Genomic DNA, 17,468 nt, shown 5'->3' with positions numbered 1-17,468 from the left:
TACAGCTCTATTAAACTGATAAATCAATCGCTTGTGTGAGGGGAGGCGGTCTGTTGGCATTTGCTTTGCCAACACACTTCTACCCACAATAGGTTTCATAGATCCTCAATGATATAGTAAGAGGGAGGAAGCTCTCCCTGTAACTTAATTTTTAAAACAGAAAACCTTCTTTCTGGTGCTCTGAGCAAATTTAATGAGAATATTTCTGAACAGCTGTCATCTGTTAATCTAATATTAAACTTGCTTTGTTTTTTACACTGCTGTTTAACAAGATAGCCGCACTATAGTTTGAGTAAAACATTTTAAAATAAAAGTCCATGATAGGCTTTATAAATTGTAATTTAAATGGTAATTTAAAAACTGGAGAAATCAAATGTTCTTGGGAGCTACCCAGGATATTTTTCCCAGACTGGGTAAATTGCCTTACCACCACTGTACTTTGAGGATTTTCATGTCTGTTCCTTAGCTGTATGCTTACCTCTGGAACAGAAGTGCCATTGCTCTTAGAAATATCTTGAGTTTTTTGTCTGATGCGATGCTTAAGTTGCTCTACTATACAACCATTGATTTAAGCAGTGGCAGTTAACTTTTTCTTTTTTTTTTTTTTTTAAACATAGGCAGAGAGATAATCTGAATGAAGGTGTTGCAGTTGACCATACTGTGCAGACTTACAAGCTCTGCTTATGAGCTGCACAAGAACAGTGCCAGAGTATGAAGCAGAGCAGAGGGGTGACTCTGGGAAAGCAAAGTTCTTGTTGGATCTTGCTTTCTAACAGGTACAGAAAAGGAAAGGTCCCTTGATGTTAACTTAAACTAACGAACACAGCCAAACTTCTTCTGTTCACACAAGTAATTTTGCACAGCCAAGTAGAAATAATCATTTGTACATTTCTGTTTTCTGTTCTAAAGCTAGTAGTCTTTTCCCTACACAATACAAAGAACTTCAGTGGTGTTAAATTTTGTTGTTCTGATCTAGTAGTTTTGTCAAAATTAGTTTACTATTACATATTGCCACGTAGAATAATGAATTTGCACAGGCTTTATGAAAGTTGTTTTTTTTTTTTTCTTCATGGGTGTAACTTATGGGAGACCTGGCTGAGCATCTTGGAAAGAGAATGCAAAAACAAAATGTAGAGAAATGTAGTCAGACAGCAGGATTTCACACACAAATAATGTCAGGACGAATCCTTTTGTGCTTACATAAGATTAAAAAAATATAGTGAGAACTTTTGTATAACTTCTGCAATAGCACTTTGAAAGGGAACAATTGAGTGTAAAGTGCTTATTTGTTTTCCTGTGATTGCAGAGAGAGACTCAGTGGTCCTTTCCTTGCATTTGACAGAATTCAGTTCTCTAATATTCGGCTGTGCCATTACTTCCAGTGTTCTGCTAGACAAATCTGCACCATCAAGTGCCATTTTCATTAGTGCAACTAGGATGTTGCAGAGAGCAAGCAGGAATCTCTCTTGATCTTGTGGTAGACTGAGTTGTGCCAGTATTGTCGGTTATGAAACACTTAAGACTGCTAGGAAAAAATGAGCTTAGTGTCTGCAGTTTTGTTATCCAGGCAGCCATTGAAAACATTGGGATTGAGTCTGTTGTGTAATATTAAAGTAGAATATGGAGGAAAAAAAGTTGGTTCAAAATGTATTTTGTATATACACTGATGAATGATGCAAAGATGGAAGTGAAGAAAAATACCTCAAAAGGGAAAATTCAGGTCTGGGTGTAATAAAGTTTTGTTTCATACCCCTAGACTTATTCACAAGTCTCACTTGACTTCTGTATCCGAATCAGTCTTCCAGTCCTTATTTAGAGAAAATCTTTGAGGGATGGCAGTAAGATTCTCTGCACTTTTGAAAGCCAGGAGCATAAACAAAATTGTGTTTAACTTTCAATGCCAGATATGAACAATTTGTACTCTGTGGTAATATTCTAAGGTATTCTGAATTCTGAGTGTCTCATTTCATACATCAAAATACATCTTTAGAAAGTGTTGTTTTTAAATCCTCTTCTGTTCTGCCTCCTCACTTGGCTGCTCTGTAACTGTCTGTCCTAAACTGGCTCTTTTCACAACTTGCAGTGAATTATATAATCATTCCTTTTCACTGAAGATCAAACAAGAAACCCTCATCTGATTATTTTAAAAAGTCTGCCTGGTTCTAATGTGCCTTTGTAACTGCATCACCAGTGAAATTGTCAGAAGACCTAATTAGAGAGTCATTATACTTGGTACATTGTGTATGAAGACCTATATGGGCTGCATCTTTTGCCATCTAATCTGCTATTAAAATATTTCAATTTTTTGTCATGGCTAAAGATACCATTTCTGCAGGTTGGAACTCGGAAAGTGAGGTCTTGTTATTGGGCAATGTTATTTACTCTGAAACATTTAGGTAGTGGTGACCTATCACTTTAATGTAGCTTATTTCTGGGCTCTTGCTGAAAGGAGAGAATTTGGCCTTCACCACTTCATACTGTTGCTTTCTTTGTGCTGGCATTAGCTTATCTGTAAATACAGCAGCTCTGCAGAGTAAGCTGCAATCTCAGAAAATTGAGGTGCTTCCCTTTCATGTGGCTCACTTCCCAGCCATATGAATACTAGAGCTTACAGAGATGAGTTGATGGGATCTTGCTGCTGGAGAATTCAGTGTAGCATGAGAAACGTGATATTCTGCTGGACAAAGAAAGGTGTGAGGAAAAAATATGTGAAAATGGCCAGTATATTGAATTATCAATGTTTCTTAGTAACAGAAAGTTTCAGGACAAACAGCATGCAAACTTTGAGGGGTATATGAGAGTGCTAAAGATTTAATTCTGAGTCAGAGATGCTTATTGTGGATAAAATGAATTTTACATAAGGACTGAAAACTTTGCTGAAACTTCCAACTCAGGAAACTCCTCAAGAGAGTAGTTGCATTATTTGAAATCAATGTGCATATATCATAGAAAATCCTTCCTACCTAATCCCTTAAACAATTCAGGCACTTTCTTGTAAAACTTTCTCTAATTATCCTTGGCCCATAAAAGCAAACTGTGGCACTAAGACAAAGACTTGCTTTCAAAGTCGTAAATATCGTAGTTCTTATTGTCATGGAATCAGTGGCGTATTCTTATAAGGAGTAATGTGCTTGTCACACCAGACTGTACAATCTGTGTTTTGTTCACCCTTTCCCCAGTCATCTTCTTAGCTGATGGCATTGCCTAGTCCAGGTGTGATGCAGGCTTTTTGACATTCCTCTGACATGAGGACAATGAGACAATTAACTTGCATTGTCTTTCATAACTTGTTAGGCAGCTCTGGATTCTTTTGCTTCTTTTCACTGATCTGATCTGACTGCTATGGAAATCATTTTTATGTTGCAGCAGATATTCCAAAACACAAATTGAGCAAATCTAGAGCATGAATTTTCTCATTCCTAGTGTTTATCTAGCCCCTGACACTTAACATGCTGCTGTGACTGAGCAGCTCTGGGAGTTGATGGGACATGTTCAAACTGTGTACTTTCTGTTGAGTTAAGGTTTTTTACCATATACCTATATATCTTTCACATTGTAAATCACATGTGCCATGTATATGGTCTGATGAACAACTCCAAGTCAAACTAAAGGGGAAAACTGAAGAAGGGCAAAATAACTTGCCTATTCTAGTAATAAGAACAGCATTTTTTCTTAAGAGATGCAGAGATAGGATTTTCTGTTTTGAAGTTGAACTGCTGTTGCCTACAAGTTGTTACTGTTTGTGGTACGCCTTTGTGTAGATGCTCTATCTTTAATAGTCATTCCTCTGTCTGCTGTAAGTGCCTGCAATTTCAGAAAGCTAGCGTCCAAATGAGAACACAGCTGTGCAGCAGATAAAATATATTTGCTCTTCTCTTAAGGAACTTTCTGGGATGCTCACTTTTATATTACCTGTACCTTCCACACATGTGCTGAGGGTAAAGAACCAGTGAATGTGTTTTTTGTCTGGTATTTATCTGAACTTTGTAAACAGGAGCTGTTTGTTTAACACCCTGTTTTTCTGCAGCTTCTGTATGCTTCCACACATACTTTTCTCCCTCTCAGAATCATCTGGAACAACTTGGCATGAGTGAGCTTTCATGGGACTGATTACAATCCCTTCTCCCTATTGGACTTTCTCCTGAGTATGATGGAAATAAATGATAGTTGTATGGGAAGAACTTGCATTGAACTGTTGATATTGTTACTGTCTGTTGATAAATAGAATACTTTAGTTGCCTGCTAATAATGTGTCAGCTGCCTGTTAGTAGTCTTTTACAATATTTGAACATTTTAGAAATTCTGGGCTGTGGTAGCAGTCTAATCTGTAATAGTCTGGGAGTTTAAGATGATCAGTTGTTACTCATGAATGAAAATTAATATAACATCCAGTTATAAGTTGTTTGGTTTAGGTATTGGGATAAGAGATATACACACATTAGGAACTGGGGAATGTTTTCAGAAGAAGAGGAACAGGAAGGAAGGTTTGAAATCTTGATTCAAAAGAGGCCAGGCTGCTGGCCTTGAAAACTTGAAAAGTGCTAAAAATGGGAAGGATACTGACAAAAGTGGAGGAGCATCAAGGTCAGGTGGCTGTGACTCACAAAACAGCCATGGCTAATGGTCAGTACATTGCTGAAAAGGCTTGTAAGAAAACAGCTTTACAGCAATAAGTGGGGAAAACAAATTAGACTCCTTTTGATGTCATTTGACAGTGTGTCCAATATACTTAGCAACAGAGGAAGGGCAAAACTTAGTGCACTCTGCCAGTGCTAGAAGCCTGAGAAATGAGAGGGGAGAGCTGGAATGCTTGGTTTCAGCTGACAAACCTGACAGCTGGTCAGCTGAGGGACCTTGCAGAAAGAGGTAAATAGTGGATGAGGCTATCAATGTTACTACACAAGTCTGCTGAATGAGATATGCAACTGGCAGCAGGACATTGTTTATGGAGACTGAAGTGAAATGTAACAGAATAAAGTTATTGTTGGAAAAGAGAAGACAATATGAAAATCCTGTGGGTGGAAATATCACACTAATAATAGAAAGGTAGCATTAGCATTGTGTTACTGTACCCGCCCCCAGTCAGGATGTAGATACAGGATAGTGATCAGTGATGTTAAGTAAGACACCTGCAAATTTAGGACAGGTAGTGATAGTGGGATGTTGCAGTTACACAGAATTAATGCTTTATCTATGACAGTACATAAGAGTAAGGAGGTAGTAAATAACAGATACCCAGAACAACTAGTTTACAATTTCAGAAGAAAAGATACTGTTCTTGCTCTGGTCCTGATTAGTGCACAGGGCCAGCTCAAGAACTATGTGGGCGAGCTGATCTGTATTATCAATTACAAGGCAATTAGGTTTAATACTGCAGCAGGAGAGTCTAAACAAAATAAATCCAGAATACAAGTGTTCGATTTAAAGGAAGGGAACTGCATACCAATGAGGCAACAGGTCAAAAGGAAGAAAAAGCATTAGAGGAGGAGCTAAAAGGCAAGAAGTCTAGAGGCAGCCCAGATAATTCTCAGATGTACTGTATTAGAAGTCAAGACAAAATCTGCATTGAAATTTGGAAAAAATAAAAAATAGAAAAAAAAAAGGTGGTCTGATTAAAAACCTTATGGCTCAATATAAAATCAAGGTAATTGTCATGTAAAAAGTAATGGCATTTATAAAGGAAAGTTTGTCCTCCAGAAAATAACAGGAAATCCATAAACCATGCCAGATCAAATGTAACCAGGAAATCAAGAAGGTTAAGAAAGAATTTGAAGAGCACCTTGTAAAGAATGTTTGAATCTGTAATTAGGTTATTTAAATATAACAAAAGCAAGAAGATTGCCAAAGTCAGTCCTACCTACAAAAATGTCTCTAGAAAGGATGCTGGGAATGGTAGACCATGAACCTGGATTCCATCCCTCAAAAGATGGTAAACTTGAAAATAAAGGTTGAAATTACTGAGCACATAGATAAGCTGTTAGTGTAAAGATCTCCCCTAGAACTGGAGAAACATATGAGAAATAAGAAAATGCTGGGTTTCCCAGTTACTCTTTCAGTTATCAGAAGTAGTTCAAGGTGACTGCAGTTTCTATACCAGTTATTTGCACCTGCTCTGCAATCTCACCCACAGTGACTTTTGTCTGTCTTGCTTTCTCTAGTCTATAACAAGAGAAAAATTGTGGTTTTGGGAGTCATTAGGGAAGTAAATTATGATTGTGTTTCTCGCTGGAATCAGGTCAGGTAAGGGAGCAAATGGCCAGCTGTCTGAAATGATGTAGAGTGTGCAAGCTTGGTTTGTGAGGAGGGACAGGATGGCTCATAAACCAGATGGCAAAGCAATTTTGGAAAAGGTCTCCCATACATAGGAGGTGGCAAGGTGGATGGATGGATGGATGGAAGGATGGAGACAGAGTCCATAAGTATATGAAACGTCTGTAGCATATGCAGGAGCAAGAAGTATGTGTAACATATGAAGGAAATCAGTTCCTTAGATGGGCATTTTCATGTCTGTTCCTCCTACAAGGAACTGACTGCCTGACCTCCTAGGCTGTTACTTGCTTACTCCATGCCTTTTGCTTTCCCATTTGGTCTAATTCTACATCTGTGTCTATCGTTATTGCATGCGTAAATGAGCCATGGATGAAGAGCAAAAGGAGTGGTGAACATAAAGCAGAGACTGAAGCTGGCTTCAAACGTATGGATGATAAGGACCCTTCTGTTCTTGGATCTTGCCTGTTTTGGACTTATTTGCAAGCTTACACAACACTGAGCACTGTCTCGAGAGAATATATTTACCTTTGTAACTGCAGAGGCTGCTTTGGTAGCTAAATAAACAATGAAGTCAAAAGGTCTAAATAGAGCTCAGGATCTTAGTAAAGTCAATAAATATAAAGGAGGCATATTTGTAAAGTATTTGGACAAATAAAACAAATACGTGTTGTGATTATTATGGAATTGTGAAAGCTAGCATCTCTGGGGTTTTAAAATGTGCTCTTCAAATATGGCATTTATTACCCAGGGGAGGGTTAAACAGTGAATTCATTTGTGACTAATACCATAGACCCATTGAGGAAACATATATGTTTCTGAATTGTATGAATTATCATCCTTATCTAAACTGATTATTGATCATTAACGATCTAGAAACCCTTAGGGCATGGCAGACGAGTGAGAAAAATCCAATAAGCTCTCCAGCACTGCAGAATACCAAGAAGCTAAAAAGCTAACATAAGAAGCCTGTGAAACACCGTGTGAATTAGTAAATGATCTGGGTGCTACAGGCTGACCTTGAGTTCACTCAGCATATGCAGAGATCTACTGAATACAGCCTTTCTTTTGCAGTTCCTATTTTAATTTATAATATATTGTCTGAAAACAGTTGTGATACTAATTGAATAACACATACAAAAATACTAATCATGATTTAGGACCTTACAAATATATTAAACACGAATGCGACATTCCCTACACTACATTTTTTTTTTTTTTAAAAACAAACTCAAACATTTTTAATAACTGGGTATGTTCACTCATGAAATACAGACATTGCTAGTAAAGATATGACTCTCATAGTTTCCATGCCTGATTGAGTTAAAATCCTGGTGTGTGGCCCCTACAATTTGCCACTGAATGGAATGAGAAAAAGCTAATCTGAGTCTTCTGTCACATGTCCAAAAAGATCATAATTTACTTTTGGCTGTCAGATACATGTGTCTGTTTATTAGGAGGCAAGGAAGGAATGTTTGAAGGAACTACATTAATAAGAGAACATCTTAGATTTACCAGTAAAAAAAAATATATATATATATCTGAATTTATACTATACATCATTATATCAAGAGTGATTGCTGATCAAGGGTATCTGGGACTTCATTCAGACAGGATCATATCCACTGTCCAGTGTCTATCCAACTCTTTCGGTGTTCTAAACTAAGAAAAGTCTCTCTACTCCTACAGCTTTCTTGAAGAATCTTACCCCTTCTAGTAGAAATGCCATTTGGGTTAAACCATTTCTTTAATTAAAGCATATTGATTTTGATGTAAATTCTACTACTCCTTAAATAATGCTTTTGTCTAAAATGTTTTGTTTTGTAGATGTCAGTGGTATCAAAATTATGTGTCATCAAAGAGTTTAAATGCATAACATTTTCTGTAGATCTCATCCTCCTTGTAATAACCAGGCTTGAAACCAAGCGCCCATCAGCCCTCTCGTTATCAATGCAGCACCATGAAGGAATCTTGGCCATGTTGGCACTGTAAGCAGGACAGCATGTCAGCTCTGATTAGCTGTTCTGGGTGTCCAGTGTTTCAGCAGGGTTGCGGTGCTGTTCTAGCCTGTCTTTGGTTAGTTTATCCTCTTATGTGGGCTATGTTTATGGTCAAGTTGCTGGAATGGTGGAGTTAACTCCTGTTATGATTGACTGCATGGTACAGATATGGCCTATCTCTGCTACAAAAATAATTTGTATGTAAGAGGAGAAGGAGGACGATTCATATCCACTGAAGTCCAATACTTCTCCCTTAAAGCAGTACTGGAATAGTGTGTGCTGACTACAGTACTGGCTTTTGTCCAATGAACAAATAAGATCAAAATCAAATACTGGACAGCATCTCAGTAAGAGAGCAATCTGTCTTAACTCTGAATAAGGAATGGATCACGTAAAAGAAATAGTGTATGTACTTGTAATAAAGGTGTATATTATAATATGCACAGTCTTGATCCTGGTATTTCCTCATTAATTATCAGCTACAGTTTCCATAGCCTTGTAAATTATTTTTGAGTAACATATAAACATGTATTAAAAAATTTGTAGTTCAGTAATACTGTATTATTTCTGCTTCATAACATTTTGCTAATTTTCTTCATTTTGGAATGGTGATTTGTATTTTTTTAAACTTATCTACATATATGTATAAATACATATACTATACAGAATAGTAAATGAAATAAAGCTTCCTGAAAACCTTTCAGATACAAATGCGTGCTTTGTGTTACTTACTATTTTGTCCAGCATAAACAATCCTTTCAGGATGAGATGCCCCAAATAAACTTGCCACATACCTTATAGAAAACATACTAGAAAGAAGACCTGACCCTGTGAATACAAATCAACTGTGTTTTAATAATCTAACCTTCTTTTAATTTGAGTAGAATAAAGCAGTTTAAAAATGTGCCAGGAATAGAACAAAGCAGGAAAAATAAACCAACAACAACAACAACAACAACAAAAAAGACAGGCACAAGAAGCCACAAATAAGGCTTGATGCCAAGGTGGATGTGATAGAGTTCTTCACTGGAGAAAGGAAATGGGTTCTGCATGGTAACTGGGGACTTTGAAGGAGTGAACAATGATCCTCATCAGGAAACACTCAAGAACTTGGTCTTCCCTGCATGGTCTTCCCTTCATAGTTGTAGTAGCAGTTAAATAAATTTGGTATACCTTGTATTTTCAATAATTGTGTAATGCAGTAAGTGACACCTTACTCATTTTGTGCTTTTGGGGCTCTGATAAGCCATGTCAGTTGTGAGAAATCCTGTGCTTGCCATCTCTAAGAATGAGTTGGTGACTGGACCAAAAACGTTCCCTCCCTTGAGTGTTCTGGCAGGTGAGTATCCCTTCCTTCAGCTTTCCAGACTTGTGGGAGGTCATGCTAACTAGCTGGCATGCAACACAAGTCTAAAGAGGCCTTTTGTTTAATTTGGGGTAGTACTGAAACTTTCTTTTTGATTAATGCAGATGACTAATCCACATACACTTGTGTATTTTAATGAGTCTTACATAGAGATATCTACTTAGTGATTTTATTATTATTATTATTATTACCTGTCAAATGAATTAAAATAGTATTTTGCTATCTTTGTTGTTGCTGGAATCAGATTCTATGTGTTCCTTAGAACATTTTTTTCCTGCTTACTCCCAAAAATATGATAGATGTGCGGCATTTGGAGAAATCTTTCTGCAAGTATCTCTCACTGTAGCATTATGCATTATTCTGTTCTTAAAAATTTAAGATAAATAACAGACTGGGTATTACAATGAACCTTTGGGATTTAAGGATGTAAGTTGAGGTTGGTGTAGTACTATGGGAAAAGATGTGTTTTAAGTGGAATTATCAGGCTAGAGGAAGTTTGCCACTAGAGATCTTCAAGGAATTTTCTTAGGGTCAAATGTATGTGATATTCTTTTAACCTTTGTGCAATATTGAAGAGTTTGGTAATGAAACCTGCTGTTGGTATACAGCTGGGAAACATTGTTACTGTGCAAGAGAATTATGGTATAATAAAGAGGAAATGAATAACCTTGAGGACAGGCAGAAGATAAGAGGTGAAATTGAGTAGCTGGAAGAACAAGTTCATGCACTTCAGAGACTGAAAGAGCCTTCCCCTTTGAGACAGTAGCTTTCGCCTAACTGAGTCAAGGTTAGGATTTAGCAAGTTTCAGGTATTGTTCATATGAAAAATTGCTTGTGGCTTGAACATCATGACACCTTAACCAAATCAAAGCTTTTGTACATTTTACAAATTACATATTTTCCTGTTTGTCTTACTTGCATGGCCCTTTGGAAATATGAGGGAGGTGGCAACACCCAATCTGCGCTCATTAGCACAAGCTTGTTTCACCTGCTTAGCACAAGAATAAAAGACAGGCTCTATTCACTTGCCAGTCCAAATTGGAGACAAAAGTGGAGTCTCAGGAGAGCATATTAAGAAGTCAAATTAAGAATATTCTGTTGCAAGTTTTCTATAGTTTCCAGTTGACATAGTTTCACTATATACAAAGTAACTTAATACTAATTGCAGTATAAACTGCACTTGGAGTCGTACAAACAAATCATCCAAGTACTAAGCTGTGTGGTCATTTCCACTTTCTTTCTGGCAAAAAGAATTATCCAAGTTTTTGGTTGGTTGATGGGTAAGTGCCTTTCTCAGTGTTATACAGGCCATCTCTGACAAATCTATTCCTCAGCAGATAGGTATCTTGAAGGAGGGCTCGAGGGTTTGAAACTGTTAGTTTTTTTTTTTTTTTTCCCTAGCCACGTTTAGTCTAGTACAAGGTTTGGCTGCCTCAACAAATGTTCCTTCCTATTCTCCAGACATGAGAAAAGGCAGTTTCACAGCTGCCTTTTACTGCTAAAAGGGCCTAGTTCCCACTCTTCCTCCATATGCTGTTTCTATTATTCATAGAATCATAGAATATCCTGAGTTGGAAGGGACCCTTAAGGATCATCAAGTCCAACTCTTGACACTGCACAGGTCTACCCAAAAGTTCAGACCATGTGACTAAGTGCACAGTCCAATCTCTTCTTAAATTCAGACAGGCTTGGTGCAGTGATCACTTCCCTGGGGAGCCTGTTCCAGTGTGCAACCACCCTCTCTGTGAAGAACCCCCTCCGGACGTCCAGCCTAAATTTCCCCTGCCTCAGATTAACCCCGTTCCCGCGGGTCCTGTCACTAGTGTTAATGGAGAAAAGGTCTCCTGCCTCTCGACACCCCCTTACGAGGAAGTTGTAGACTGTGATGAGGTCTCCCCTCAGCCTCCTCTTCTCCAGGCTGAACAGGCCCAGTGACCTCAGCCGTTCTTCGTACGTCTTCCCCTCAAGGCCTTTCACCATCTTCGTAGCCCTCCTCTGGACACTCTCCAACAGTTTCATGTCTTTTTTATACCGTGGTGCCCAGAACTGCACACAGTACTCGAGGTGAGGCCGCACCAGCGCAGAGTAGAGTGGGACAATCACCTCCCTTGACCTACTAGCGATGCCGTGCTTGATGCACCCCAGGACACGGTTGGCCCTCCTGGCTGCCAGGGCACACTGCTGGCTCATATTCAACTTGCTGTCTACCACGACCCCCAGATCCCTCTCTTCTAGGCTGCTCTCCAGCGTCTCATCGCCCAGTCTGTACATGCAGCCAGGGTTTCCCCGTCCCAGGTGCAGGACCCGGCACTTGCTCTTATTGAACTTCATGCGGTTGTTGATCGCCCAGCTCTCCAACCTGTCCAGATCCCTCTGCAAGGCCTTTACGCCCTCATTCGAGTCCACAACTCCTCAAAGTTTGGTGTCATCAGCAAACTTGCTCAAAATACCTTCTATTCCTACATCCAGATCGTTTATAAAAATATTGAAAAGTACCGGCCCTAAAATGGAGCCTTGAGGGATCCCACTGGTGACCGCCCGCCAGCCTGACGCAGCCCCATTTACCATAACCCTTTGGGCCCTGCCCATTAGCCAATTGCTCACCCATCGTACAATGTTTTTATTTAGCTGTATGGTGGACATTTTGTCCAGTAGGATCCTATGGGAAACTGTGTCAAAAGCCTTGCTGAAGTCCAAAAAAATCACATCAGCTGGTTTCCCTTGGTCCACCATATGGGTGATCTTATCATAAAAGGAAATCAGGTTAGTTAGGCAGGACCTACCCTTCACAAACCCATGCTGGCTGGGACCAATGACTGCTTTGTCCCCCAGGTGCGCCTCAATAAGTTCGAGAACCAACTTCTCCATGATTTTACCAGGCACTGACGTGAGACTGACAGGCCTGTAATTGCTAGGGTCTTCTTTCTGACCCTTCTTGAAAATTGGCACAACATTTGCCAGCTTCCAGTCTACCGGGACCTCTCCAAATTCCCAGGATCGTTGAAAAATAATTGAAAGAGGTACCGCGATGACGTCCGCCAGCTCTTTCAGCAGCCGGGGATGAATCCCATCCGGACCCATGGACTTGTAGGGATCCAGGTGGAGTAGCAAATCCCGCACACGTTCAGGGTCAGTTGGGAGTTTGTCATCCCCACTGTCCCGGTCCTCCAGCTCAGGGCACCCTGGGTCCCGAAGCCCATCATCGGCACTGAAGACAGAGGCAAAGAAGGCGTTAAGCGTCTCTGCTTTGCCTATGTCATTGTCTGTGAGGAGACCTTCCCTATCAAGGAGCGGCCCCTATGTATTCTTTAGTTCTCCTTTTTCCATTCACATATCTAAAAAAAAACCTTTTTATTTTCTCTCACAGACACAGCCAACTTCAACTCTAGCTGTGCTTTGGCCACACGAACTTTCTCCCTACAAACATGAACAGCATCCCTGTATTCTTTCCATGACACCTGGCCCTCCTTCCAGTAGCGAAACACTCTCTGTTTCCGCCTAATCTCCATTAGAACGTTCCTGGTCATCCACGCCGGCCTCCTGCCCCGCCTGCCTGACTTGCGATATTTAGGAATTGCCTGATCTTGTGCTTCTAGGAGGCATCGCTTAAAGAGTGACCAGCACTGGTGGACATCGAGGCCTTCAAGAGCAGTTTCCCAGGGGACCTTTTCACAGCTGCCTTTTACTGTTAAAAGTGCCTAGTTCCCACTCTTCCTCCATATGCTGTTTCTATTATTGGTATTGTTTCTCGGTGAAACTTGACAGATTCTAATGCTAGAACCAAAGAAGGGATGCAAATGCCAACTGGGTAGGGTGGGAATTCCCCTTAGGCCAGCACTGACCTCCTGGACATAATGAAGCCCATGTTCATAATTAATGTGTTGGAAATGCATAGCACTGTGCTGCTTATGTCTGTTTTCAACTCAGACCACAGTCTTTGCACACCAATTTTAATTTAGAAGAAAAGACCGAAGAAAATGCATTTGATATCCATTGTAACTGCAACAGCAGTAACTCATAATCTGTGCTAACAGTAAGTACTATATCGATCCACAAGGATGGAACCCTGGGAGTGAAATGCTTCCGAAAAGCTGGCTACTTATCTTTTCTGATTCTTTCTTAAATATCTTTCAGCAGTAGTCCTGCAGTGGCATCTTTATTTGTTATTACTTTTCACAATTGAAAGGCTTTCTCCCCTTCTTATGTTGTCTTTTGTGCTGTAAAATAGGTCTTAGGTTTACTGTTGTTTCAAATTCCCTTGTGCATTTTTTTTTCCTTTTCAGAGAGTTAAAAGTAATAATTTTTTACTGATCTTGAGCAATCACTAAAATATTGGAGAGTATACAGACTGTGACAAAAAAAAATTAAGATGATTCCCAGCTGAGGGTGATATGGCCCTGTATGGCTATCACCTGTGTTCAGGTGTTAGCAAATGAACCTCCTTGTTAAGGTAATGGAGTTGTGTCTGGCTGTTGCAAGGACATACAGCACTTCCCCTCATTAAATGAGGATTTAATTTTTGGGGTGCAGACAGTCCTGTTGCCACTGCAGAGCGGTGACTTCGGGGTTTCATTTGCAGTGACCATTCCGTCATGTCCAGCCCTTGGATGTTGTGCACCTCTCTTGCTAGCTTTGTGCTTGGAAGGTGCCGTTTTTTAAAGGGACACATTATCTGGTGGTGAAAGGTGGAATTGCTTCATAAATCCAGTGATAATAGGTGTGAAGCTGGGTCTTTGTTCTAGTTCTTTAGTTACTTTTCTTAGAGCTTTATTTTGTGCTTGTATGGCATTCTTATTCAAGGGTAGTGGACTTCTGGAAGTGAGTGCAGTGGAAATTGTGACCTGAAGAAACTCCAGGAGGAAAGCACCGACACTGCTGTGGAAGGAAGGGAGTGCCGTGAAAGGTAGGGAGTGGGAACAAGCTTATCCCTCTTTTAACTCCTAGAGCAAAAGTGGAGTGTTTTGCTTTTACGTTTTGATACTGTGTCTGTGGTGGGGGCTTTTCGGTTCGTCGAAAGCAGGCTGAGGCTCTTCCCCGGGGCTGGCCCGAGCTCCGCGGGGGGGGGGGGGGGGGGGGGGGGGGGGGGGGGGGGGGGGGGGGGGTCTCTGTGCACGCCGGGCAGCTCCGGCTGCTGCGGATTCCCTGGCGCTGTGCGTCTCCGGGCTGCCTTCAGAGGGGACTGGGAGCCGCTGCCGGGGTCCGGGTGCCGTGGCCCTGCTGGGCGGTAGCTCTGCGGGGACCGGGCCCCTCGTAAGGGCCCGCCGAACCGGAGCTGGGGGATCCGGACACCGACCACAAGATGGCGCCGGCGGGTGACCTCCACTCTCAGCCCCGCCCCGCGCCGCCGCTTCAGGGTGAGGCAGCACCTGCTGTAATTTAGCTCTGAGTTTGGAGTCTCGTTGGTCTCTGAACACTCGAAATAATGTTTTTGCACAGTGTAAGAACATAGCCCACTTTAAACTTAAGATGCAGTGTGCGACTTTCTAGTCTGGGACTCTGGGTTCGGTTTCCATTTGCAATGCCACTTTGCCTTAAGGGTGCAAGCAAGAGGCTATAAACAAGCTCCGTTTGGAAGTGTGAGAATAGAAATGTTGTTTTTGCAGAGTTACATTGTTTAGAAGGAGGGAATGTGGTACTGAGATATGCTTACAGTGATAAGAAAGGTTAGCAGGCGACCTTGTAAAATGCAGACAATCAGACTCATTAGGACAATTAGGTGAAAATCACGGTGTCAAGTCAGATAAGTGAAGAAACATTACCACTTCAAGCAGTAAAAATGTCAAAAAAAAATTGAAATTTAACAGGCCGGCAACTGAAGGCCATGCATTGTTTGTGAAGCATCAGATTGTGAACCTGGATTACCCACTCAGTGGGGAAACAGGGGAGGGTCCTGTCATCAAAAGGTATATAAACTGTGTTTTGGAACTAGTAGATGCGCTCTCTCCTGCTTGTGGGGCGCCCGCCATTGCAATCACGAATAAATTACTACTTCACTGAGATCCTCACCTGAGCCTAGGTTATTGGCTACAGAGTGTTTCTCACAAAAGGACTGACAACATAAACACCTCAGTTTCTGATAGTAATGAAAAACACTTGATCACAAATTTAAAGCAAAGCTTTCCTGTGTTGTCTTTTTCCTTATACAAAGGCATGTTAATGTCAACATCCTTACAGTGTTATTTGGAGTATCTCATATTTGTCTGAGAGCAGTATGTGTAAAAAAGCATTTTCTGGGGGAGAAAAGAACTATCTTCCTTTTACTTCTTTAGCAGGCTTGAGATAGGGGAGACCTGGGTATGGAATGTTAGGTTATTGCCCCTCGCTCCAGAAAAGGCTTATCATCATAAAGACAAGAAACCCTTGGTGGATTTTGAATTAGAAGTTTAGCCTGAGCCGTGAGTGTATGAGGAATTGACTTAATTCAGCATCTGTCAAGGATACTACAAAGGAGGTTCTCCAGCCATGCTACTTTTATTCCTGCCTTTGTTCTATTTTCATTAACATAGAGAGGGTCTAAAAGGCATGTTAATATTCAGCCTTAGGTCTTTACAAGGAATCTCACTTTCAAATGGAGGGGCCAACAGCCTTGTGGATACAAGGTTATGAAATTATTACACCTGAAATAAATTCAGAGCTGGATGATGGTGCTGGAGAGGAGGCTTGAAGAGTTCTTTCAAGCCTGGTAGGAGAAACTGGTCTATAGTGAGAATTTAAAAAAAAAAAAAAAAAAAAAAAAAAGTCTTCAGTTATGTCTATTAAAGGAATATCTAAAGAAGCTATCTGATTTGAGGAAAATGTCAAATAAAATAAAAATATGCAACTATCTAATAGCACACAGTCCATTTTTGAAAGTAATCTGAGTGGCTGTGTTTGAACCAAGTTCCCTGTGTGCCCTAGAGAAGCTATTCCAACTCTATCTTCCTCCCCTCCCTCCTCCCCCTCCCCCTTTTTAAAAGAATTAACCCTAACCTTTCAAAACACGCTGTTGGAATTTCAGGGGTGCTGCAATTAGCCATGTGCTATTTTTCTAATTCGAGTTACATTTGAATAAATCTGGCTCACAGTTACAGCAGTATGTTCTAGGACTCATGTTCTGTCACTGCATGATCTTGTTGGTTTTATTTATAGATTGCGTGGGTACTTGGAGGTGGGATCTCAGAACTGAAAAGGCTTCTGAGGTCTGCTCTTACTCTTCTCTTTTTCCAAATTTAAGAAATGGTTTTAAATAGCACATTTTATTATTCTGAAAGGGAAGCGGGAGGAGAATCAGTCATGGTTATCTCTGATTTTGTGTAGCTTTTGGTGATTTGACTTCGAGAAAGAGTACACTGCTATCATAAACACTTATACTGCTCTGAATAAAAGGATATACTTGGGGTTTTCTTCCTCTCTCTTTTTAGCTGTTGTTGTTAGGAAAGCATGAACTACATAACTGATGGGCAGATTTCCAAACTCTGTGATTGCTTAGCAAAGTTCACATTCCAGAGGAATAACAATATAGAGTACATCTTGATTCTAGTTAAGCCAGCAGTTGTCAAGGGTTGGGTCTTCTAGGTTACTTCAGTTATTTCCTGTGCTTCTGGGAGATATGCAAATAACATTTTAAAGTTTGTTTTTCCTGTTACCATATCCTATTAGATATGGGTGGATGTTGTAATATTTGCATAGAAGTTTGGGTCAGGGTTTTTATCTGACTTGTTATGCCCAGTCCTCTGGCATCTAGGCCTGTGTGACTTCTGTCACCTATCTTTTTGGATCACCTGCACTTAGTGTAAGTCTGTCATAATACTGTTTACACTTACCTTAGAGACTGCTTCATGAAATGATGCAGGAAC

At 40.4% G+C, this 17,468-nt stretch overlaps 1 protein-coding gene across 3 annotated transcripts in view; it reads left to right on the top strand.

Annotated features, from left to right (window-relative positions):
- The window catches only part of GALNT18 (polypeptide N-acetylgalactosaminyltransferase 18), a 309,298-nt gene that overhangs the window by 47,102 nt on the left and 244,728 nt on the right, over positions 1–17,468 (top strand). Inside the window, exon 1 of one of the 3 annotated variants that reach the window (XM_032187761.1) lies at positions 14,503–14,536. The exons of the other annotated variants lie outside the window; for them this stretch is intronic. The gene's annotated coding sequence lies outside the window, so the exon portion shown is untranslated. Of the gene's footprint in view, positions 1–14,502; positions 14,537–17,468 lie in introns of those variants that run through there. 3 annotated transcript variants of the gene reach the window in all.

Source organism: Aythya fuligula, chromosome 5, assembly GCF_009819795.1.
Source record: "Aythya fuligula isolate bAytFul2 chromosome 5, bAytFul2.pri, whole genome shotgun sequence".
NCBI classification, from domain to species: Eukaryota; Metazoa; Chordata; class Aves; order Anseriformes; family Anatidae; genus Aythya; species Aythya fuligula.
The sequence above is the reverse complement of the archived record's forward strand: the minus strand, read 5'-3'. Positions and strand labels throughout refer to the sequence as shown.